Source organism: Pristiophorus japonicus, chromosome 15, assembly GCF_044704955.1.
Source record: "Pristiophorus japonicus isolate sPriJap1 chromosome 15, sPriJap1.hap1, whole genome shotgun sequence".
Classification (NCBI taxonomy): Eukaryota; Metazoa; Chordata; class Chondrichthyes; family Pristiophoridae; genus Pristiophorus; species Pristiophorus japonicus.
In genome coordinates this window covers 149,235,126-149,261,456 of record NC_091991.1, presented here as the reverse complement: position 1 = coordinate 149,261,456, position 26,331 = coordinate 149,235,126, and the positions used below count along the sequence as shown (strand labels likewise).

Genomic DNA, 26,331 nt, shown 5'->3' with positions numbered 1-26,331 from the left:
CGGCACCTTCTCGTGCAAGTTCAGGAGATGCAACACCTGCCCTTTTTACCTCCTCCCTCCCCACCATCCAGGGCCCCAAATATTCCTTCCAGGTGAAACAGCGATTTACTTGTACTTTCAATTTAGTATACTGTATTTGCTGCTCATGATGTGGTGGTCTCTACATTGGGGAGACCAAGCGAAGATTGGGTGACTGCTTTGCTGACCACCATTGTTCAGTCGTAAGTGTGACCCCGAGCTTCCAGTCGTCTGTCACTTTAATTCTCCACTCCCCTCCCACTCTTGACTTCTCTGTCCTCGGACTCCTCCACTGTTCCAATGAAGCTCAACGCAAACTCGAGGAACAGCGCCTCATCTTTCGTTTAGGCACTTTGCAGCCTTCTGGACTCAGCATCGAGTTTGACAATTTCAGAGCGTAACCTCTGGCCACCTTTCGGCTCCCTTTTCCCCCCCACCCCCCACCATCTTATCTTTTTTTTCTTTTTTTCCTCTTTGTCTATAATGGCAGCTGGTCATTACTACACCATTCACACCCTATCCAGATTAACCTTTTTCTAACTTCTGCCATTACCATTTCAATTTGGCCCATCATCCCATTTGTGTCTCTAATCTCTCCTGCCTTCCACCCTATCACAGACCTTCCCTTTTGTTCTATCTTCGCCTGCCCCTTTCAGTGCTTAAGAATGTGCTCTTTTCGAACGTTCGGCAGTTCTGACGAAGGGTCATCGACCCGAATCGTTAACTTTTTTTTCTCCACAGATGCTGCCTGACCCGCTGAGATTTCCAGCATTCTCAGTTTTTGTTTCAGATTCCAGCATCCACAGTATTTTGCTTTTGTAAATGTCCAACCAGAGTTGGCAACCTTAGACCTGAGTTTTCGGCCATAGTAAGAGATCTTAACTGAAGGTAAATTATGTCCGTTATCTACAATTCACTCAAGTGTCTTGCTGTATTTTTAGTACCATCTTTCTTTTTCCTCCCCTAACAGTCTGGGTCTCCCAATTTATTTACTTGCCTCTGGGCCAGAACCGGAATTTCATGGGTTTCCGGAGAAGATTCAAATCTTGGTTATTTCTGAATTACAGACTTAAGTAGGCTAATTAAAAATGACATGTTCTCTAATAAGTTGCTTACACTGCATAGCTGGTGTTGGTAATTGCATTCTCTATTGTGGGTGGTGCTGTGATAACATCAGTACTGGCCCTGGGTTTAGACTGCATTTACAGCTGGTTGGTTCCATTCACTGATAAGAATGTACTGCATAACACAGATCACTGAATTTGAGTGTTGAAAACTCAACCTCACCCTCCGCCTTAAGAGACAGTTATTTAATAAGTTTTAATTAAGTGCGTGTAACACCATGATGTTTTTCTGATGGGACAATAAACCGAGGACCTGTCTGTCCTCTCGGGTGGCTGTAAAAGATCCCATGAAGAAGAGCAGGGGAGTTCTCCCCAGTATTCAGGCCAATATTTATCCTTCAAACAACATCACTTTAAAAAAAAAAAAATGATCTGGTCATAATCACATTGCTGTTTGTGGGAGCTTGCTGTGCACAACTTGGCTGCTGTTTCTCCTACATTACAACAAGACTACACTTCTGAAGTATTTAATTGGCTGTAAAACAGTTTGGGACACCCTGAGGTTGTGTAAGTTCCTATATACATGCAAGTCTGTCGTTCTTTAAAATGTAGCAGTAGTGTTGGAACTAAAAGCCTTTTAGCAAGTGCTGGTGTTTTGGATGTTATGACTCAAATGGAAGTGGAGGTCAGGGGCTGGGTGTGTTGAAGGGTCTGCAGCACTTGGGAAGTCTAAAGGCTGGTAGCCACTGAGTTATATCTGCTGTTGTTACTCTAGTAGGATTTGCCATTGAAAATGGTGGGAGGCCCAGAACCAGAGGTGAGTTTTCATGTAAATTTTATCCAATCAATTGATGTTGCTTTGGTGGGATATGCACTCACAGCATTATTCCAGAATGAAATCCATACCATGTTCATAGTTGGTCAAAAAAAGGGATTAGTGTTTCTTTTTCACGCTTTCAAATAAAATTCCAGGCTTAAAGGTTTAACCCCCTCGGTGACCAAATAGATTTTTCATATAACATCAGTATAAAATAAAGTGTAAATGTCTGAAAATGATAATATTGAATCCGAAACGATTGGGAAAAAAATTGTAACACATGTGCATAACTAAAATATACATTTTTTTTTTGGTAATCAGCTACAGGTTATCTTCTGATAAATCATGATTGACAATATCTACATTGACCATTGACCAATCATTGATTATATAGTGTTTTGATCATCGATATCCATCACAACATCTAATGTTGGTAAAAAAGTACAAACACAAATCTATTTTGTTATGAAAACTGTGGCCGGCATTTTCTGCATCTGCCTGAGTCAATCCTTGATTCTTCATCTATTCACTTTAGTGGGCAGACGCTGGCCAAATTTGGATAACCCCAGCCAGTATGTCCAGTGCACGATTCTTGCGTGTGCTACACATTGGGCTCAATTTTCCCCAGAGCTGTTTTTTTATATACTTGAAGAGTTATGCCTGTTTTTTTTGGGGGCCCAAGTACAGCATAAAAAAAATCATCCAAGTTTCCCCGTTTGAATTTTTCATTTTGGCGCCGCCTAGCCTGTCGTCTAGTTTTGGAGGTGGAGTCCAAGATCTACTTCAAAAAGATCAGGTTGCCACGGTAACCAGGGACACAATGCGGGCTGAGGCTGGAAAGTGAAACATACAGCCAGGTTACAGCAACCTGCACAAGCACATTAAACATTGCAGCAACTTACCTCCATTAAATTATTAAAGTACCCCCACCATCCTGGTCCCCGCACCTATCCCTGGCTGAATGGCCTCACGGTCCCCATACCTATCTCGGGCCGAATGGCCTCCTCTGTCCCGGTCCCCGCTGGTAACTATGCCCGAAAGGCTTCCCCCTCTCTCTTGCCTCTCCTGTTGTTGCTGTCTGGGCATCTGCTGCGCTGATTTACTTATCTGCGCCGATTTTCTTAACTCACCGGAAGGATTTTGTACAACGGCCACGTACACCAGCCTAAGAAGAATTGGAGTAAATCTGAGCTGGCCAAACTTGCCTAAATGGCCAGAGTTGGCGCGGGTGGCAGGTTATGCCCCCATGACTCAAAAAAAAACTTTAAAAATCGTAACTAACTGAGGGAAAACTTGTATTTTTTAACTTAGGCCAAAAAAACGGCGCAAATCACTGGGGAAAATTGAGCCCATAGTTTTTCTTAAATTAAAAATGAAACTTGGAATGTGTGTATAATTGCCCAGGAATTGAAAATACCTGAACTGACACGGGAACCAGAATGTCTGTAATCACCAACTGACCCCACCAATCAAGTATTATTGGATAAGGGAAAGGAAGCCAGGGTTCTGAACTGCAGCCTGAGGGATTATTAAACTCTGACCTCACCCAGTGTTTACTTAACCACAATTATACCTTGCAGCCTTCAGGAGGCACAGATTTACTTTCGCAATCGAATAATACATAATCTAACACTCTTGTTCTTATAAAACATATCGTCTGACTTAGTGTGAGCAGCGCCACAAAAAATCCGATACAATTATTTTAACAAATTGATACATGGGAGGCATTTCCAGCTTGTAATCTCAGCCCAGAGTTTGGATAATGATTGTAAAGAACTTGAGTTGTGCTCTGTGTTTATCACAATGCCAACGTATCCATTATTGTTATGTAATCTCACTTCAACATCGATCTCAATCCAGAATTCCTCTTGTTGTGGAATATTTGTCGTATGTCGCATGCTACAGTTTCAAAAATAAAAGTTATAGTTAAAACACTTGTACAAAAGCTGCAAGGAATCGATCACCGGGGGAGCTCTGTGTGTCTGCACACCCGTAAGTCACATATTTTACAATACAAGCCATGAAAGTCACTGCATTTCAAAGTGATCCAGTTGGCAGGTGATATTCTGGTATAAAACACAGAAGCCACTAGTCATGGTGGCTGGCTGGCACATACTTGACAGTTTTGTCAACTGGGATTATTGATATGTGAACCATGAGACTGAAGAAATATAAATGAACCTCCATCTGTACAGTCACTGCTACAAAAGTGCTTTCAGATGAAGATGGTGAAATCATTTCTATGGAAATGAAAGCAGTAAAGGCCCCAGTACAGATGCATTATCCCCAGATGTGTATTTCGCCACTTTGATTATGCCAATTAGCTCGTAGCATCAAAATTCCATGAATTTGCTGGGATCTTTTGATTTCAATCCAAGAAATTAGCTTTGTTGGTTGCTAGTGTGGATTAATTAAAGGTTGGCACAACATCGAGTATATTTAACTTGATACTTTAAAAAAAAAAAAATGAAATGAAATTGAACTACTAGGCTGTGTAGTGGTGTCCTAACTCACACCAAGTCCTATTCACCCATCACCCCTGTGCTCGCTGACCTACAATGGCTCCCGGTTAAGCAACGCCTCAATTTCAAAATTCTCATCCTTATTTTCAAATCCCTCCATGGCCTCACCCTCCCTATCTTTGTAATTTCCTCCAGCCCCACAACCACCCAAGATGTCTGTGCTCCTCTAATTCTGTCCTCTTGAGCATCCCTGATTATAATCGTTCAACCATTGATGGCTGTGCCTTCTGTTGCCTAGGCTGCAAGCTCTGGAACTCCCTGCCTAAACCTTGCCGCGCCTCTACTTCTAATTCCTCCTTTAAGACATTCCTTAAAACCTACCTCTTTGATCAAGCTGTTGGTCACCTGCGCTAATTTCTACTTATGCGGCTCAGTGTAAAATGTTTTTATCTCTTAATACTCCTGTGAAGTGCCTCGAGTTGTTTCACTACATTAAAGGCACTATATAAATACAAGTTGTTGTAATTTCTTGGCCCTGCGCTGGAATTCTGCACCAAAGTGGAATAAAATCAGAATGAGTTGATCTCTGGGAGAATGTGTTTTTCAATACATTTTTCTCCCTGCAGTTGTTAATTGTAACTTCATTGTTGGTAAGTCAAGATAGGCGCTTCTGACCTCGGCTTGTGGAAACAGCAAATAATGATACTCGTGATTTCATTGTAACCTTCCAATAAGTGCCCAAATATCTGCGAGTATGAAATCTAAGGCTATTGTAGCCTTAAACTTGCAGAAGCCATTTTGTTGCTTTCTATTTCAAGGTATCTGTGATGTGATGGATTAACACTGTTTAGAATGGCAGTAATAATGCATAGTTCTTTGCTGGATGGGGCCTCAGGAAACAATATTGTCCAATATAGCAGCCTATTGGGTTACAGTGGAGACCCACATAATGCTAGAGAAATCCACAAAGCCGGTCTCATTTCTGCCATACAACCTGTGCAATGCACTGTGCTCCTGTGACATCTGCTCTTAGTATGTGGTTTTATAATGTGCTCTAACTTTGCTTGTGAATACCTAGAATACTTCATTTCCATTCAAGTATACATTTATTTCCCTTTTCCATTGATATTTCCAGCCAGTGAACATTTTATCGAGTTTAACAATTTCAGATTATAAACACTGCTCCCATTTTTTTCGGGTCGCAGTTCTGGTAATGATTCTGCTGGTCCATTTATTCACTTGTGCCTTCCACCCTGTCACAGACTTTCCCTTTCATTCTTTCCTCCCCTTTCCCTGCCTCTGCACTTGCTTAAAACATGTTACATCTGTAATGTTTTCCAGTTCTGGTGAAAGGTCACCAGCCTGAAACATTAACTCTATTTCTCTCTCTCCACAGATGCTGCCTCATCCGATGAGTATTTTCAGCATTTTCTGTTTATATTTTACATTTTATCGCCTTGTAGTTGGATATTTCTGATCGTCCCTGATAATTAAGCAGGAATTCTGTCCCCTGTGATAGTAGCTTACTGTGATCCTAGAAGAATGTGTGTGTGGACTTCGATGTACAGTTCAGTTTTCTGCTATTTTGTTTTATTCAATTTATTTACCTGGTTAATAGGATGTAATTAACGGTGCCAACTGTGGTTCAGTGATAGCTTCTCGCTTCTAGTCAGAAGGTTGTGGATTTAAGTCCCCCTCCAGAGATTTGAGCACATAATCTCAGCTGACTTCAGATCAGATGTTAAACCAAGGCCCTCTCTGCCCTCTCAGGTGGATGTAAAAGATCCCATAGCACTATTTTGAAGAGCAGGGGATTTCTTCCTGGTGTCCTGACCAATATTTGTTTTTTAACCAACATCACTGAAACAGATGATCTGGTCATTTACCTTATTGCTGTTTGTGAGAGTTGCTGTGTGCAAATTGGCTGCTGTATTTCCAAGCACTTCAAAAAGTACTTCATTGGCTGTAAAGCGCGTTGGGATGTCCTAGAGTCATGAAAAGTGCTATAAAAATAACCTTCTGTCGTTCTTAAGTGGGAGTCACTGTAACACTGGTCCAGTGCAGAGTTCTCATATCATAAACATATTTATATGGTTAGCATACTTTTTAATTCCTTCTATATGCAGTCACCAGGAAAACTGAGCAAATACATGAAGAAAAAAGTTAAAAAGCATTGAAAAAGAAAGGCCATTCTGCCCATCGGGGCCCGATCCTGCAAACCAATTACAATTGTCCCCATCATGGATGCTACCCGACACATTTAATGCCCTGAGAGAAATTTACTTATAAAATACCCATTCTGAGCCAAGCAAAACTCATTAATATTTATCCATCTTGCACATCTCCACTGTTCAACCCTGGTTGCTACTACACACATACAGTTTCAAAAGTATTTATTCAAAGTCATGACCTGATATTCATTATACTGCTTTTCTGTTGTTTCGTTTTGTTCAATGTTACATTTGGCCCAGAATTTGCTGTCAAAATAACAGAGAGGTTCAGTCTTGTGCATTCTAGTCTAAGTATCCTTTTGACAATGTGCTAAGTGTTGATTACTGCAAGTCTACCTCTCTGGCATTGATTAACTATTACAAGTATGGAGTCTCCTTCCTTCAGGTTGTAATCATTGTTGGAGATTTTTTAAATTGTCAAATTTCAAAAGAAAAATTACTTTTTCTTTGTCTTTTTTTCTCTCTCCCTTAATCCAATCTTTCTTTCCCTCTCGGATGCAGGGAGGATGTTTCCCCTGGCTGTGGAGTCGAGAACCAGGGGCAACAGTCTCAGAATAAGGGGTCGGCCATTTAGGACTGAGATGAGGAGAAATTTCACTCGGAGGGTTGTGAATCTTTGGAATTCTCTACCTCAGGAATTCTCTAGCTCAGTCATTGAGTATATTCAAGACAGAGATCAACAGATTTTTGGATATTAAGGGAATCAAGGGATATGGGGACAGTGCAGGCAAGTGGAGTTGAGGTGGAAGATCAGCCATGATCACGTTGAGGGGCCAAATGGCCTACTTCTGTTCCTAGTTCTCAGACTGATTCCTGGGATGGCAAGACTGACATATGAGGAGAGACTGGATCGACTGGGCCTGTATTCACTGGAGTTTAGAAGGATGAGAGGGGATCTCATAGAAACATATAAAATTCTGACGGGACTGGACAGGTTAGATGCAGGAAGAATGTTCCCGATGTTGGGGAAGTCCAGAACCAGGGGACATAGTCTAAGGATAAGGGGTAAGCATTTAGGACTGAGATGAGGAGAAACTTCTTCACTCAGAGAGTTGTTAACCTGTGGAATTCCCTACTGCAGAGAGTTGTTGATGCCAGTTCATTGGATATATTCAAGAGGGAGTTAGATATGGCCCTTACAGCTAAAGGGATCAAGGGGTATGGAGAGAAAGCAGGAAAGGGGTACTGAGGTGAATGATCAGCCATGATCTTATTGAATGGTGGTGCAGGCTCGAAGGGCCGAATGGCCTACTCCTGCCTTTATATGTTTCCCTCTCTCTCTCTCTCTCTCTCTTTCTGTACCTGATTTGACATTGAATTCACCCTCCTTCGCAGTGTGCTGTTAATTTCACAATCCTTCTCTCTGATTGGTTAAGGAGATACCCAATTGCTTGCCCTGTTTCCCTCACTGCGCCATTATCAGCTCTCACTTTCACCAACTTGCCACACAAAATGTAAAAATCTGAGACTGGCCAACGCAAGTCTAAAAAATGGCTGCAAAAATCTGGGACAATATAAATCTATTATTCCCCTGCTGCTCCAAATTATAAGCATATCACGTTAATATTCATTCATTTAACGCTTTGAAAGTTGTTTGTTCCAAGATGGATCATTCTTTAAGACTTTAAAATTCAAAAAGCAGTCGTGCAATATTCTTCCAAGGATCAGAACAGTGACTCAAGCCATAAGTCAGGCATTCTTACAGTCTGAAAGCAAATGCATTCCACTGCTTCTCGGGTGATTCTGCAACTATTGTGTTTACTTTGCTGTGACCTGAATTCACCTACTCGAAAAGGAACATGGGCATGTTGGCAGAGAGACCTACAGAGTGAGTCAGTGGCTAATAGTCTCTCTCATTACACATCAGAGGAGCAGTCAAAAGCTTCTCCAGTTTTATTTTCTTGGCAGAAGTTTGAAAACCTCTGCTGCTCTCCACTACAGTGCTCAAGTGTGTGCATGTGAATTGGTAACGCAGGCAATCATTAGACATGAGAAGTTGCAAAGTGTGGCAGAAATCTCGTCCAAAAAATTATTGCTGTGGTTGACACGTTCTTGCCAAATGTTTCAATTTCTATTTTTTTTTAGAAGCACAAGCTTTTGTAAGAGGAAACTTTTTAAGATTGCATTGCAAACAGTCATCAGTGAGCATGGCTTCAGCAGAACAATAATGCTCCTTGTTTCCTGTAAGGGTGTTTTAAATTATGGTCTGTTGCTCTCTGATGTTGTTCATGGAATACTTGTTGCACCCTAGACTTGTGGCTTGTTAGAACCAAGACTTAAATCAGATGCGGCCCTCTGCCCCTTGACTAAACTCCACACTTCCTTTGTGCACAACTATTTATTGACCATCCCCTCCACCACTTCCAAGGAAAAGTCCATTTTCAGCAGTTGACGTTATTTCCCTGAGGAGGATCTGCAGAGATACAGTAGAATCCCCTGTGCAATTTCAGAACCACTGGCAAGAATTTTGACTGGGCGATAGTGTAAAATGGGTGATGGTGAATTGGCAGCCCCTTTACACCTCCTGATTTTTATTTCCATTCAAAAATGGGGCAAGATATAAAAGAGGCTGCCGACGCACTGTCGCCCGTTTTACACTCGCACAAAGTCAAAGTCTACCCCCGTGTGTTGTAATCTCGACACATCACACTGTCACTTGCTTTATTCATTCTGTGGAATTCCATACCTCCTCCCTCCTACAAACTGCAGGCTTTTAAAAGTAAACTTGGTGTCCTCTGATCATTAGTTTTTGATTTATTATCTCTTGAAAGAGAAGGCTGAGGGGGTGATCTAATTGAGATTTTTAAAATTATGAAAGGTTTTGATACAGTAGACAGAGAGAGTGTTTCCACTTGTGGGGAAAAACAAAGCTAGCAGCCATCAATACAAGATAGTCACCAAGAAATCAAATAGGGAATTCAGAAGAAACTTCTTTACCCAGAGAGTGGTGAGAATGTCGAACTTGCTACCCTAAGGGACTGGTTGAGGCAAATAATATCGATGCATTTAAGGGGAAGCTAGACAAACATATTAGAGAGAAAGGAATAGAGGGTTAGTCTGATAGTTAGATGAGGAAGAACGGGAGGCTCGCGTGGAACATAAACCGCAGCATGGACTGGTTGGGCCAAATAGCCTGTTTCTGTGCCATATATACCATGTAATTCTCTCCTCCTTTGATCAACCTTGGTCATGTACCTCATGTTCGGCCATGGTCTGTCAACAAGGCTTCTCAATAAAAATAATTCATTATTCATTTCACTGCAATGTAACATTAACCAACTGATATTTCCTTTTTATATATGGTAACTATGAGTGCAGAATATCAAACTTTACCAGTTAGGAACTAAATGGGAAACAGTCACACAATCAGAGTTTGTTGGTTCTGCTATGAGACATCTGTAACTTCTCAGAGTCAAAGTTATATTGCAAGAGAAGTTACTGATCTGTAGTACATTGAAGATTAGAATCAAGGCTGCAACATACATAAAGATAAAGATACTTTGAAGTAACCAAGGAGAACAAGCCTTCATTTTTTTGTTGATTAGAACTATCAGGTTTATAATAGTGGGATAATTCACTTTAAATTTGAGCGGTCAAATGTGATTGACACATCATTCAGTTGCACACATCAGCTCAACGGGTAATGCAAAACTAAAGTGGAATACTACCGAGAAGTCCTTAGACTTTCAAAAGTCTAATCAAACCTGCCTGTATCCAATACCAAATTACACAAGGTACTTGCATACAAACAAGCTGATCATATCCCTCTGGGGAAAACTGGTACACAGCTGGGACTGATGTACATACACGTTGCGTGTAAGTGAATTTAATGGTGCTTGGATAACCTACATTTTTGGTACTTTGAACAAATCTTAATGGAAATACAGGCTGAATGTGACCACTCTTTTCGAGGCCCTGTTTTCGATTAGTGTCTGTCGAGAGAGGAATCGTTGGGTTTGAACTACATCTGATAGTTCTGGTTTCTATAAATGCAGCTTTTCACTTGAATTCACCAGCTTCAATTGGCCGAGTTTGTTGTATGTCCAGAAGAAGTTCATCGAAAAGATCCATCTTATCCTGCCCCTAATTGCAGTTTCTGCTCACGAGCCACAGAGCATTGTTAAGAGCGGTCAGGCAGAACTTTACAATCCAGGTTATGCAACTCATCGGGCTGGAGGAAGTATGAAAGCAAAAAGTTAAAGACTTGCATTTATATAGCTCCTTTCATGACCCGAGGATGTCCCAAAATGCTTTACAGCCAATTAAATACTTTTGAAGGGTAGTCTGTTGTAATGTAGCACACAGCAACTAAATTGCATGCAGGAAGCTCCCACAAACAACAATGAAATAAAAGACAGATCATCTGTTTTTTAGGTGTTGGTTGAGGAATAAATGCTGGCCAGGACACTAGGGCAGGCTCCTTTCCTCTTCTTAGAAGAGTTCCCTGGGATCTTTACCATCCACCCGAGAGGGCAGACGGGGCCTCGGATTAATGTCTCATTTGAAAGATGGCACAAGGTGAATTAACTTTTTTAAATTAAAAAAATCAAAGCTCCCTGATAGTTGATTTGGTAAATCATTCCAATGTGTTTCTGAGCCACACAAGCCAGAAGGTCCGAGGTCTGATCCACAATATGTCCTGAGATAGCTATCCACACCTGGGGCAGCAGTTGGATGCTATAATTAGACTCAGTGGAGGTAAAAATTCAACTTTGGCGGAGGACACAAATCGAGGGCTAGTGGACGGTACCTGAAATCAATGGAAAGGAAAATCAGGCGGGCGCAGAAAAGATGACCAATTTGCCCACCAAAGTTGAACTTCACCCGAGGTATCCCGATGCTGGAGAGAGGAGTAACATCAACTAGAGCTTCTGCTGGAAAATGCGCGTTGCAGGACACGATTGAGCTTGTCTAGAGGGTCTTTCATGGGAGAATAACTTGTGGAAGCTCGCAGGTGAAGACTTTGTGGCCTTTGGAGCAAGGTGCCAGAGGGCTGCTGGTGCTCGTGGCAATGCACCCCAGCATATGTCAACAGGGGAGAAGTGACGAAGTGGATGGCAGGCAGAAAAAAATAATATAAATGAAACTAGTGTTGCGAGTTTGATGTTGATCAGCAAGCAGTTGTTTCTATAGTGCAGAATTGCTGGAAATACTGTAGCTAAAACTAACTCCTGAAAACTTTTCAAGGTCAATTTTGAAACAGATTTGCTTCCCCAATGGGATGGATTGAAATGTATTGCCAGGTGCTGGTGTGTGGATGCAATAATACCACTTACGTGGGAGAATGACACACCCTATCCCAGAACCAGCGCGCCACAGTCATCGGCGTGTACGCCCGTTGCGCGACACAACAGATGAGGCCAAAGAGGGATTTTACTCCAGCCTCGAACAATCCCTGTCCCACGTCCCTATGGACAACAAACTGATCCTCCTTCAATGCCAAGGACACAGACCTCGGGGGGGGGGGGGGGGGGGGAGGATGGGTGTGATCGGCAGAGAGTGGGTAGGAAAAACTAACTCCAGCGGTACCCTGCTCCTGGCTAAATGCCTAGAACACGAACTTGTCATCACTAACACCTTGTTCCGCCAGAGGGACAAGTACAAGGCATCGTGGCAACACCCTCACTCCAAGCACTGGTACCTGCTCAACTATGTCATCGTTCGAGCCAGGGATCGCAAGGATGTGCGCATCACCCGCGCCATAACAGGAGCTGACGATTGCTGGACAGACCACTGACTAATCCGTTCCATCATCAACATCAACATAGCCCCAAAGCGGCGACGGCAGCAGAAGCACGGCATGGTGCTGGAAAATGTGAACCACTTTCCATACCTTGGGAGCCTATTATCAGCAAGGGCAGACATCAACGCCGAGGTTCAACACTGCCTCCAGTGCACTAGCGCAGCCTTCGGCCGCCTGAGGAACAGAGTGTTCGAAGATCTGGTCCGCAAATCTGGCACCAAGCTCATGGTCTACAGGCTGTAGTGATACCCGCCCTCCTGTATGGCTCAGAGACGTGGACCATATACAGTAGACACCTCAAAATGCTGGAGAAATACCACCAACGATGCCTCTGCAAGTTCTTGCAAATCCCCTGGGAGAACAGACACACCAACGTCTGTTCTCGATCAAGCCAACATCCCCAGCATCGAAGCACTGACCACACTCGACCAGCTCAGTTGGGTGGGCCACATTGTTTACATGCCTGACACGACTCCCAAAGCAAGTGCTCTACTCTGAACTCCTACACAGCAAGCAAGCCCCAGGTGGGCAGAGGAAATGTTTCAACGACATCCTCACAGCTTCCTCGATAAAATGCAACAGCCCCACCTACACCTAGGAGTCCCTGGCCAGAGACCGCCCTAAGTGGAGGAAGAGCATCCGGGAGGGCGCTGAGCACCTTGAGTCTCGTCGCCAAGGGCATGCAGAAAGCAAGTGCAGGCAGCGGAAGGAGCGTGCAGCAAACCAAACTCCCCACCCACCATTTCCTTATACGACTATTTGTCCCACCTGTGACAGAGACCGTAATTCCCGTATTAGACTGTTCAGTCACCTAAAAACTCAATTTTAGAGTGGAAGCAAGTCTTCCTCGATTTCGAGGGACTGCCTATGATAAAGATGATAACCACTTACAGCAAAGGCCCTTGCTTTTGCTTTACATATGTGCTTCTAAATTATTTCTTCCTTTCCAATTTATTTGGCTCATTGGGCTGCACAGTTTCTTGGGCACCTAGGTCTTTCCGGTATCTCCGCCCAACTAGTCATTACTCGTGTGCAAGTCATGACAGTGAGACTAGAGAGGCTAACTGACTGTGAACATCCTGATCCTGTCCTCGCCTGTTCAATACCTGTAGGGGCTGTGAGTACCTTGGTCAATTAGGCCTTCCCCAACCCAGAGTCGATGCAGCCAATTGTGCCAGCCCACTCCTGCGTCAGCACTGACTAGGAATTTGTCTGGCTCAGACATAGAGGAGGTGAAATTAGTCTTCGGCATTAGCATGAAACAGGCTCATCGCGAATTGTCAGCCCATTTTACAACATGCCCATTTTCTTTCTCATTGACCTTAAAGCAAAAGAAACTCACGGTGTGGTACAAACCATGCTGCCGATTCGTTATTAGCTCATTTCACGCTATTGGGATTGGATGTCACCATAACCCAGGTCGCTGATTGGAGCGTGGGCAGGTACAGCAGGAGCGGCAAAGTTAGGGCAAAGGAGCGGTAAGATTTTGTAGAGCGATGTGATCGGGGCCCAGGAGCGGCATGAGTTTGGGGTCCAGAAGAGTCGAGGGCCCAGGGGCAGCAAGGGCCAGCCTACACTGCGATATGTGTGCGCACTAGGTCTGTGCAGCAGAGCTGGTCTCCAGTCGTCTTGGTTAATCTTTGCTACTGGACCAAGACCTAGCTCTGTTAAGCTCATGTAGTGGCTGGGGTGCAACGGCCACCATACGTTAAAAAAATCCTTAAATCGTTTAAAAAAGGCATCTTTCATCGTTCAATATGTAGTTCGGAACCTGTAATATTAGGTCCTTCATTGAAACACCTATGAACTCATCCCTTTTTGGCGTGGAAGTAATTAATCCTCGAGGGACTGCTTAAGAAGAGAAGTCTGGCAAAGACCAATTTCACCCCCAGAGACTTTACCTCTGAGCTATCAGGATAGCTGTCTTGGCCTGTCCTAATGTCCTAATCCAATGAGACATTAAACAGAGGCCTCATCTGCCCTCTCGTGTGGACGTAAAAGATCCCATGACACTATTTCGAAGAAGAGCAGGGGATTTCTCCCCAGTGTCCTGGCCAATATTTATCCCTCAATCAATATAACAAAAACAGATTATCTGGTCATTATCACATTGCTGTTTGTGAGAGCTTGTTGTGTACAAATTTTCTGCCGCATTTCCTACATTACAACAGTGATTACATTTCAGAAGTACTTCATTGGCTGCAAAGCACTTTGGGGCAAACTGAGGTCATGAAAGGCGCCATATAAATGCAGGTTTTTCTTTCAACAAAAATAAATGCTGGATCTGTAAGGAAGTGCTGCTGCTGGTCCTCCCCGAATCCCACAGATTCCCGTTCCCCACCCTCGCTGCCGCACCCCCCCCCCCCACTTCGGTCAAGGTGTACATTCTCTCATTCTGGTTTACAGTTCTACAAAACCAATGTGAATCAGAAGTATGTGATTCATCAGAGGTATGTGGGTGGGGCAGAGCAGTAACAACAGAGTCCATGACTTCCTCGGTTTAACAAAAAACTGGTAGAGGGGAAATTATTAATGCTGCTGGAATGAGAAATAGTCAGTGTTGTCAGACATAATAGAGACCATGACTGTGCAAGGAATTGGCTGTAACTCTGATGACTCTCATACATTATAGAGTTAAATGTTCCAAGTAACTATACTTGAATATAATGACTGTCCACAGGAAATGACTTTCTATAAGATTTTGTACGCTTAATCAAATTAACTACTTATCAGTAGACTATACACAGAGATAATCTCATTATTCTTGGCCTACTCAAGATTGTAGTTTAAACAATATCAAACCGTCTACCCTACATCCTCTACAATACGTGCCCAACCACCATTTCATTGATGTTTACCGTAAAATTGTTGCCCTGAGGGATTTTGTGGACATGTGAATGTAAGCGCAGCTGGCCAATGCATCATCCCTCATCGCCAGTCATTTTCTTGATTTAAGTGGCACAGAACTGCCTGAGCATTAGCAAGGCAATTTTTAAAGAGATGGGGTGGATTATATTATAACCGGGAACTACTGCCTGAACAGGCCAATGAAAAGAGCAGTGTGGTCTACTTTGGTCCTGTTTTGAAGTCTTTTTATTATTTTATGAATGTCACATGTACAACACCTCCTGTTACTAGAAGTGATTAAGTCAGTCTGTACAGTTATACAACTTACGAAGTCGCTGGTAGAATTCTTCATTCAAATTCGACAGACAGAAGATTGCCACGGTTTATAATTGGACCAAATATGAATTCAAAGAACAAAGTTTTGGAGATCATAGAAGTCCCTTTGTTAAGGGACTGTGATGAAAGAGCTTTTCATGCATACCAAGAAATTGGACTTGAACTTTTGACAACCCATTAAAGGTGGCCGAAAGGAGGCAATTTTAACCTAAACGGCCCATCAGAAAAGTAACGGGATTAGGTGCAACGCTGGTTTTACATCCCGTCCGATTTTACTCTCCAATGAACTCCTGCCATCCAATTCTGTGGTTTTCTCACCCATTGAGTTAAGTTAAAACTACCCCCTCTGTCTGCAGCCGCTCTGACCTCCCCATGAGTGGCATTAGAATTATCTGGGTGGGTGACCCAGGCCCTTGGGGTTGTGACAGAGACCAGCAGTGCAACTGTAATCGGGGGGGAGGGGAACCTGAGACTCTTAGTCAGACAAACAAAGGAAGAAAATGTTTTTGTTTCTGCCCTCTCTCCCCTAACGCACGGGCACTGAGGCCAATTGTGCGCCTCCTGACTAGGGCCCACCCGAGATCAGCAGCATAACACAGGAATCAAAGCTGGGATCTTCTGGGTCCAGTCAGTGGATTTACTCACCAGACCATCACCAGAACTGACTCCTATCCACTTTTGCCATAAGATTCCTAACTAGTGCAAATCTTCTCAAGCCTATGACCATCCTACCTTGGCACCCAGCAAATACACGAGTGGCCCAAAAGACCCAGAACTTGTCAAAGGCGCAAGTGCTGTCTAATCTATAGAGTGAGTGACTAGGCATGGCGTGGGCATGGTGTGACGGACTCAGCAAAATTCCATATTTACCGTGTGGAGCATGAATTAAATGTGAGAGCAGATCATCCTTCCTGCCTGGCTTCTGCTGTTTTCAAATGAACGGTGAGAGGCTGGGTGCTGCTGGCAGTTCTCAAAGCTTTCAAGTTACACCCGTGTGAATCACCAACCCAGCACCAATTCGGTGTCACTGCCGTGGAGCACAGTCTACAGGGTTCCCATTTTACACTACGCTGGAATGTTCGACACACTGGAACACTGTGCAGTACCACACCATGTGGCTTATCTTTTACATATTTTGTATCAGCATCAGACCAAGAAGACTGAATGTACTGCTATAAACACTATCATATTCACACTGGTTGCAGACTGTATAATGGGCCTATTGGTGGTGATTATAGACAGATCTAATTGTGCAGCATGCATTAAGATTAATGGCTGTTGGTTAAGACACTGATTTGATGCGAATGGTATTCGTCTATCCTGCCTGGGCCTCAGCCTCACTGCTCCTGCGTTTGATGAGTTTCAGCATTTTTCAGCAATGCCAGGATTGGAGAGCATTTTGTAGAGGTAGAAAAGCAACGACCCATCTCGCCTTTAAGCAAATAAAAGACTCGCATTTATATATCGCCTTTCACAACCTCAGGCCATTCCATAGCGCTTTACAGCCAATGAAGTGCTTTTAAAGTGTAATCACTGCTGGTAATGTAGGAAAGGTGCCAGATAATTTGCACATAGCAAGGTCCCACAAACAGCAATGAGATAAATGACCAGATTGTCATTTTATTTTTCAGTGATTGAGCGATAAATGTCGGCCAGGACACCGGAGCGAACTCCCCTACTCCTCTTTGAATGGTTCACTGGGAGGCCAGAATCCTCCCAGCCCTGCGAGTGCGGGTTTGGAGGCGGGCCCGCTGTCAAAATGGCGCTGATTGACAGTGGGTCGGAAGTCTGCTCTGGACCCGCCGCCTTGTCAGTTTCTCAAGTTTCAGGTCTGCCTGCGGATCACAGACCTGACACCATCGGCGGGCCAGCCAATTAAGATCGTTGAGACACTTTAAAGGTAATTTAAATGAATTTTACCAGGCACTTACCATTTTACGAAGTTTTTAACGAGTTTGCCGACCCTCAGGTTTCACACCAGGTAAATGTGTTGGGCTCTCAGTGACTCCATTGCTTTGACTAGTTGACAGCTGCAGAAGTGGTATAAAAGTTACCACTTAGCTGTTCACTTTCCAATCTCAGAAGCTGAGGCCTTCAGGATTTGGAAGACACTTTTGAGCTGTACACAGTTTGGAAGAGTTTGCAGTGAGCACTCTATCCACTGGAGTAGCCTTTCTCACCATTGACAGATCGCTTCTGTCAGATCAACTTCAGCTGCCATCTATTCCAGCAGCATTGGCGCCCTTGAAAAAAATCTCACTTTGGTCCTCAGAATCCCACCACAATCAGCCCCAACACCAACATCACTAAACACAGCAGCATCACCAACAACAACACCAACCTTCTTCGCAATCACTTGATGCTGCACAGGACACATCAGCACACGATGACATTGCTGCTCGGGATGTCAGGGATGGCCTCACCATGGCCACATTTACTTCACTTGACACTGTGCACCCTGACTTCCACATGATGCACCAGGTTGGCACCACCCACACCAGCAGCATAAAGCATCCCTGCAATGCCCAAGCCATTCCTTTCCCACTCATCACCATGGGTACCCTTATGTCTGACCATTCACTACAACTCGCTAAGCCACATCCAAAGTTGCACACAAATTTGTCCAACACAAAGTGTTGAAAATAAAGATTTCACTGTTTGACAACACATTAGCAGAAACTCGACATGAACATTGGCTAAAACACTCAAGTGCCTACCCTTGTGTTTTGTTAGTTGGTATGCTTGCACTAAGATGAGGATGAGGGTAAATGTGAGGGGTGGGATGTGATAATGTAGATAGAGAGGGATGGGTGGAGGTGCAAAGTAAGTTGGTGTGATTAAGGATGTGCAGGAGTAGGGTAGAGAAGGTAGAGTGATGGGGATGTGATGAGTGGCAGAGCAGGAAGAGGTTGAGTGCGGCTTTGCAGTAACGTTTCGTGATCTACTGAGATCATTGAAAGGTTTGTGCCACTGCAGCCAGTTCCTCCTGACGACATCCCTGTTTGTGCCCTTTTATATAATGTGCAACCAGGTTGTGTTGGTGTCCTGGGGAGGTTGCTTCCACCTATTGGAAGGGAAGAGAACCTCTGTGTATGCTATGACTCCCTCCATAAGCACCTGGGGGAAGTCATGGGAGAGCCTGGGTACAGCTGTGCACCATTGTGCAGAGCTTGTTGGTGTTTGCAGCACCTCAATGCTGTAGAACACTGACAGAACTGTTAAAAAAAAAAAAAGTTGGCCATGGTCCGTTTAAGAAAACCGGCTGATGGCATGTCATCAAATGACATCATCAGACCCGCTTCCTGTTAATTGGCCAGGAACCTCGCAGGGCGGGCTTAACAAGCCCAATCTAGGGAAGATTATTGTGAGAGGGCGGGCTGGAGCCGGGAGCGCCTTCCCCCACACGCCACTAATGCCGGCCACTCTGGACTCGCCACCATTGGCGAAATCGTGGCTGGAGTGTCAGCCTTGATTATATACTCAAGTCTCTGGAGTGGGACTTGAACCCACAACGTTTTGCCTCCTATCAACTGAACGCAGAAGGACAACCAATGGTGAAAGTTAGTGAGTTATCCTCATTTCGTTCAGCTGCCCCCTTTCCCCTGGAGAAATTCAGGGCAGCTTGCAGCCTCGATGGGGAAAACTTGCAAAAAAAGGGAGAAACAGAATTCCGAACCATCACGTGGCTATTTGAGATTAACAACCACAGGCAATAAAAACTAATAAAAAAAACTCTAACAGTACCCAATGACAGCTGATGTGAAACCCATTACCAAACTAATCTTTCGTGTGAATAAAATACATAGATCAATTTTTATTGCACAAATCGTGAAAGCTAATACCATAAATCATACTTTCGGCACAGATATCTGTATTACACCCCCTCCCCCCTCCACCAACAAAGGAACGGTAAAAGGGATTGCAAGTCCTTTGAGTTACAGTCCCATTCACCTCTCCACTGGTTTGTGTCAGATGCTAATTTTGTTTTATAACAAACCGCATCAATTCCGACAGAATTATCCAGAATTTGTCATTTACAAGAAATAAAAATTCTCAACAAAATAAATGAACTGCTGGTTTCCCAGTGGTGGAATCTACATTTGACTTGTTGGTACAATTACTTCATGGACTGACTCCACATGATCTGTTTATACGGTTTCTGTTTCACTATCCCTCACCTCTCCTCTATCTCACTCCGACACACATCAACACCGCCCACCCTCCTTCCACTGATGGGGCAGACTAGAACTAGAGGGCATAATCCAGAATAAGGGGCCGCCCATTTAAAACAGAGATGAGGAGAAATTTCTTCTCTCAGAGGGTTGTAATCTGTGGGATTCGCTGCCTCAGAGAGCTGTGGAAACTGGGACATTGAATAAATTTAAGACAGAGACAGTTTCTTACCGATAAAGGAATAAGGGGTTATGGAGAGTGGGCAGGGAAGTGGACCTGAGTCCATGATCGGATCAGCTATGATTGAATTAAATGGCGGAGCAGGCTCGAGGGGCCGCATGACCTACTCCTGCTCCCATTTCTTATGTTCTTATGTAACACAATAAGTATGACAAAGAAAGACCTTGCACTTATATAGCATCCCAAAGCATTTCACAGCCAATTAAAGTGCTTTTAAAGTGTAGTCACTGTTGTAATGTAGGAAATTCAACAACCAATTTGCACACAGCAAGGTTCCACAAACAGAAATGAGAAAAAAAACAATGATCTGGTAACTTCTTAGTGTTGTTGGTTGAGGGATAAAAATTGGCATATCTTGTTCCGCCATTGCTGCTCAGTAATTTCCCACTCTCCGTTGGATGTGAGAGTGATTTTCCTGCCATCACTCCCTTGTGGGAAAGGCTTTGCTTCCTGGTACATCCTGCTCCTGAAGTTCTACCTGACACTTGGAGTTCACTGGGTGAATAATGATGGGCAGGAACCAATGTATTTCCCTCCATATCACAGTGTCAGGTGGACTTTCAAGTCGGTTCAAGCCGGAAGCATTGATCTATTGTTGGGACCAATGTTAGAGGCTCAGTGTAAACAATTTCATTTTTTAATGGTGGTAATTTTGTACTTAATAATGTTATCAGGCCTATTTATAGTGTATCACTATGCATCAGTGCTGGTCACAACCATTCACTGCCATTTAAAATGCAATATATGACAAATTAATATGTTTATAGAGCTTCACTTAGAATAACAATGTTATCATTATTTATGTGAAACCATAGTTCAGTTGTACATTATCCTAATCAATATCGTTACAGAGAATGTTTGAAAAAAGCACTGACTATTCTACTTTTATAAATCACATTTATTTCACTCAGATGACTAAAAGAAACTGCACTATATCTGTAAAAGCTAACAGTTTCTTTAATAGATGGCAGTTAGTATTTACATGAGAATGAGGAGCATTGAAACTGAGTGAAAGCTGCTTGCAGTCAATATTGTTGGGCTTTGATCTGCTAACAATCATTAGCTAACTTGTGCAACCATTTGCTCTGGAAATATTTACATTCGTATATTCTGCCGTTTGAAAAGGATTTAATTCAAACAAATCGGAGGATCATGCTGGAATAAGTATTTTATTTAATTAACATGCAAATAAATATGGATTATTCCCCCTTTCCTTTCAAAACATACAGGGCTGGAATTTGGTGAGCATTTCCGTCAGGTTTTTCAGTGGTATTCTTCGTCAAAGTGTTCCGTCGGCGGTTTCGAAATACCGCTGGGGAGCGGACCGCCGGCGTACACCGCTGAAAAAAACCGCTTCTACCCAAGTTTGGTCACAGCGGTGACCCGTAGATAAGCAGAAAAAAACGCCCACGAGAAATCAGCCAAAGCTGGGTGGTAGGTATGAAACTCTGCAAAAAAGGTAAGTTCAAGTTTTTTTTTAAATTATTTTACAGCGAATCAGTAGAAAAGGGTCCTGAAAATGTGTTCTGATTTTTTGATTTTTTTAATTTTTAATTTTATTGAAAAATATTTTGTGTTTTCTCCCCCCCTTCCTAGGCCCAACTTGCAGCCTCGGTCTAAACTCGGTCTAGATTCTGGGTTTTCCGCCGAGAATCAATGTACAACTCCGATTTTTCCCGCTGGGCGGATTTTTTTCCATTTTTTGATTAATTTCCCGCCGGCCTTAATTGAATAATCTTTTGGGTGGAAAACCGACGGCGGTTTTTCATCAAATTCCAGCCAATTGGAACTAATGGACACGAGCCAAGCTATCCACTCAGTGGGTTTACATGATGTCTTGGGCAGGCAGCAGTGCTCAAAGAATTTGTCATGTGAACTTTGGGATTGAGTTACAGCCTGGAGGACCGGTTATGCTACAGATCTCATATCAATTTGACGTGGTTTGTGCAATTGCACCTATGCAGAATCTGGAATAGAACTGTGCAGTGTTCAGCATCAGCTCTCGCTGCAATTCCATTTATCGGTGCCTTGATATCCCATTGCTCCATTTTTCGAACTCGCTCCGGCATAACTCCTGTACCATGTGGGAACTCAGGGACACTTCCGGTGTCCCTGACGATTACGTGTGCGGGAATTGTATCCGCCTCCAGCTCCTGACGGACCGTGTTGCGGAATTGGAGCTGAGGGTGGATTCACTCTGGAGCATCCACGATGCTGAGAATGACGTGATTAGCACGTGTAGTGAGTTGGTCTTACCGCAGGTGAAGGGTCCACAGCCAGCTAGGGAATGGAAGACCAGCAGGAAGAGCAGTGCAAGGAAGGTAGTGCAGGGCTCCCCTGCGGTCATCCCCTCCCCCCACCCCCCGCAGAACAGATACACCGTTTTGAGTACTGTTGAGGGGGATGACTCATCAGGGGAGGGCAGCAGCAGCCAAGTTCATGGCACCGTGGCTGGCTCTGCTGCACAGGAGGGCAGGAAAAAGAGTGGGAGAGCAATAGTGATAGGGGTTTCGATTGTAAGGGGAATAGATAGGCATTTCTGCGGCCGCAACCGAGACTCCAGGATGGTATGTTGCCTCCCTAGTGCAAGGGTCAAGGATGTCTCGGACCGGGTGCAGGACATTCTGAAAAGGGAGGGTGAACAGCCAGTTGTCGTGGTGCACATTGGTACCAACGATATAGGTAAAAAAAGGGATGAGGTCCTACGTGACGAATTTAAGGAGCTAGGAGCTAAATTAAAATGTAGGACCTCAAAAGTAGTAATCTCGGGATTGCTACCAGTGCCACGTGCTAGTCAGAGTAGGAATCGCAGGATAGCACAGATGAATACGTGGCTTGAGCAGTGGTGCAGCAGGGAGGGATTCAAATTCCTGGGGCATTGGAACCGGTTCTGGGGGAGGTGGGACCAGTACAAACCGGACCTAGGCAGGACCGGAACCAATGTCCCAGGGGGAGTGTTTGCTAGTGCTGTTGGGGAGGAGTTAAACTAATATGGCAGGGGGATGGGAACCAATGCAGGGAGACAGAGGGAAACAAAAAGGAGACAAAAGCAAAAGACAGAAAGGAGATGAGTAAATGTGGAGGGCAGAGAAACCCAAGGCAAAAAACAAAAAGGGCCACTGAATGTAAAGGGGCTGCAGGAGGGGTCAAAACTAAAAATCATGGTTTTAAAAACTAGGATTAAAACACTCTACCTAAATGCACGCAGCATTCGAAATAAAGTAAATGAGTTGACGGCACAAATCATTACAAATGAGTATGATTTGGTGGCCATTACAGAAACATGGTTGCAGGGTGGCCAAGACTGGGAATTAAACATACAGGGGTATCTGACGATTCGGAAAGATAGACAAAAAGGGAAAGAAGGTGGGGTAGTTCTGTTAATAAAGGATGATATCGGGGCAGTTGTGAGAGAAGATATTGGCTCGAATGAATAAAATGTTGAATCATTGTGGGTGGAGATTAGAGATAGTAAGGGGAAAAAGTCACTGGTGGGCATAGTTTATAGGTCCCCAAATAATAACTTCACGGTGGGGCGGGCAATAATCAAGGGAATAATGGAGGCATGTGAAAAAGAATGGCAGTAGTCATGGGGGATTTTAACCTACATATCGATTGGTCAAATCAAATCGCACGGGGTAGCCTGGAGGAGGAATTCATAGAATGCATACGGGATTGTTTCTTAGAACAGTATATTACAGAACCTACAAGGGAGCAAGCTATCTTAGATCTGGTCCTGTGTAATGAGACAGGAATAATAAACGATCTCCTAGTAAAAGATCCTCTCGGAATGAGTGATCACAGTATGGTTGAATTTGTAATACAGATTGAGGGTGAGGAAGTTGTGTCAGAAATGAGCGTACTATGCTTAAACAAAGGGAACTACCGTGGGATGAGGGCAGAGTTGGCTAAAGTAGACTGGAAACACAGACTAAACGGTGGCACAATTGAGGAACAGCGGAGGACTTTTAAGGAGCTCTTTCATAGTGTGCAACAAAAATATATTCCAGTGAAAAAGAAGGGCGGTAAGAGAAGGGTTAACCAGCCGTGGATAACCAAGGAAATAAAGGGGAGTATCAAATTAAAGACCAATGTGTATAAGGTGGCCAAGGTTAGTGGGAAACTAGAAGATTGGGAAATTTTTAAACGACAGCAAAGAATGACTAAGAAAGCAATAAAGAAAGGAAAGATAGATTACGAAGGTAAACTTGCGCAAAACATAAAAACAGATAGTAAAACCTTTTACAGATATATAAAACGGAAAAGAGTGACTAAAGTAAATGTTGGTCCCTTAGAAGATGAGAAGGGGGATTTAATCATGGGAAATGTGGAAATGGCTGAGACCTTAAACAATTATTTTGCTTCGGTCTTCACAGTGGAAGACACAAAAACCATGCCAAAAATTGCTGGTCACAGGAATGTGGGAATGGAGGACATTGAGACAATCACTATCACTAGGGGGGTAATGCTGGACAGGCTAATGGGACTCAAGGTAGACAAGTCCCCTGGTCCTGATGAAATGCATCCCAGGGTATTAAAAGAGATGGCGGAAGTTATAGCTGATGCATTCGTTATAATCTACCAAAATTCTCTGGACTCTGGGGAGGTACCAGCAGATTGGAAAGCAGCTAATGTAACACCTCTGTTTAAAAAAGGGGGCAGTCAAAAGGCAGGTAACTATAGGCCGGTTGGTTTAACATCGGTAGTGGGGAAAATGCTTGAAACTATCATTAAGGAAGAAATAGCGGGACATCTAGATAGGAATAGTGCAATCAAGCAGACGCAGCATGGATTCATGAAGGGGAAATCATGTTTAACTAATTTACTGGAATTCTTTGAGGATATAACGAGCATGGTGGATAGAGGTGTACCGATGGATGTGGTGTATTTAGATTTCCAAAAGGCATTCGATAAGGTGCCACACAAAAGGTTACTGCAGTAGAGGTACGCGGAGTCAGAGGAAATGTATTAGCATGGATAGAGAATTGGCTGGCGAACAGAAAGCAGAGAGTCGGGATAAATGGGTCCTTTTCCGGTTGGAAATCGGTGGTTAGTGGTGTGCCACAGGGATCGGTGCTGGGACCACAACTGTTTACAATATACATAGATGACCTGGAAGAGGGGACAGAGTGTAGTGTAACAAAATTTGCAGATGACACAAAAATTAGTGGGAAAGCGGGTTGTGTAGAGGACACAGAGAGGCTGCAAAGAGATTTGGAAAGTGTGAGGTCATCCACCTTAGGAAAAAAAACAGTAAAAGGGAATATTATTTGAATGGGGAGAAATTAGAACATGCTGAGGTGCAGAGGGACCTGGGGGTCCTTGTGCATGAATCCCAAAAAGTTAGTTTGCAGGTGCAGCAGGTAATCAGGAAGGCGAATGGAATGTTGGCCTTCATTGCGAGAGGGATGGAGTACAAAAGCAGGGAGGTCCTGCTGCAACTGTATAGGGTATTGGTGAGGCCGCACCTGGAGTACTGCGTGCAGTTTTGGTCACCTTACTTAAGGAAGGATATACTGGCTTTGGAGGGGGAACAGAGACGTTTCACTAGGCTGATTCCGGAGATGAGGGGGTTACCTTGTGATGATAGATTGAGTAGACTGGGTCTTTACTCGTTGGAGTTCAGAAGGATGAGGGGTGATCTTATAGAAACATTTAAAATAATGAAAGGGATAGACAAGATAGAGGCAGAGAGATTGTTTCCACTGGTAGGGGAGACTAGAACTAGGGGGCACAGCCTCAAAATATGGGGGAGCCAATTTAAAACCGAGTTGAGAAGGAATTTCTTCTCCCAGTGGGTTGTGAATCTGTGGAGTCTCTGCCCAGGGTAGCAGTTGAGGCTAGCTCATTGAATGTATTCAAGTCACAGATAGATAGATTTTTAACCAATAAGGGAATTAAGGGTTACGGGGATCGGGGCGGGTAAGTGGAGCTGAGTCCACGGCCAGATCAGCCATGATCTTGTTGAATGGCGGAGCAGGCTCGAGGGGCTAGATGGCCTACTCCTGTTCCTAATTCTTATGTTCTTATGTTCTTATGTATAACGGCAGTTGGTACGAAGCAAAACTTTAAAACTTTAGGATTAAAGTTGAAGAAGTTCTCAGGCTGTCTTCACATTTTTAATTTTTAATTACAAGCTGACATAATGTGGAACTTATTGTGTGAGATGGGGACTGATGATGTACTAAATTATGATAGAATCATGCAGCACAGATGGAGGCCATTTGGTCCATTGTGTCTGTGCCGGCACTTTGAAAGGGCTATCCAATTAATCCCACTTCCCCGCTCTTTTCCTATAGCTCTGATGTCTGATGTAGGAAATTCAATGCCAACCAAGTCAGTTGCCAAGATCTCCTAATTGGGCATTTCCCCACAGGCAGAGGTGGAGAAACTGTCAGTA

At 43.7% G+C, this 26,331-nt stretch overlaps 1 long non-coding RNA gene across 2 annotated transcripts in view; it reads right to left on the bottom strand.

The window, feature by feature from the left end:
• The window catches only part of LOC139281128 (uncharacterized), a 44,658-nt gene that overhangs the window by 5,111 nt on the left and 13,216 nt on the right, over positions 1–26,331 (bottom strand). Inside the window, exon 3 of one of the 2 annotated variants that reach the window (XR_011596829.1) lies at positions 6,738–10,763. The exons of the other annotated variant lie outside the window; for it this stretch is intronic. This is a non-coding gene — a long non-coding RNA (uncharacterized lncRNA). Of the gene's footprint in view, positions 1–6,737; positions 10,764–26,331 lie in introns of those variants that run through there. 2 annotated transcript variants of the gene reach the window in all.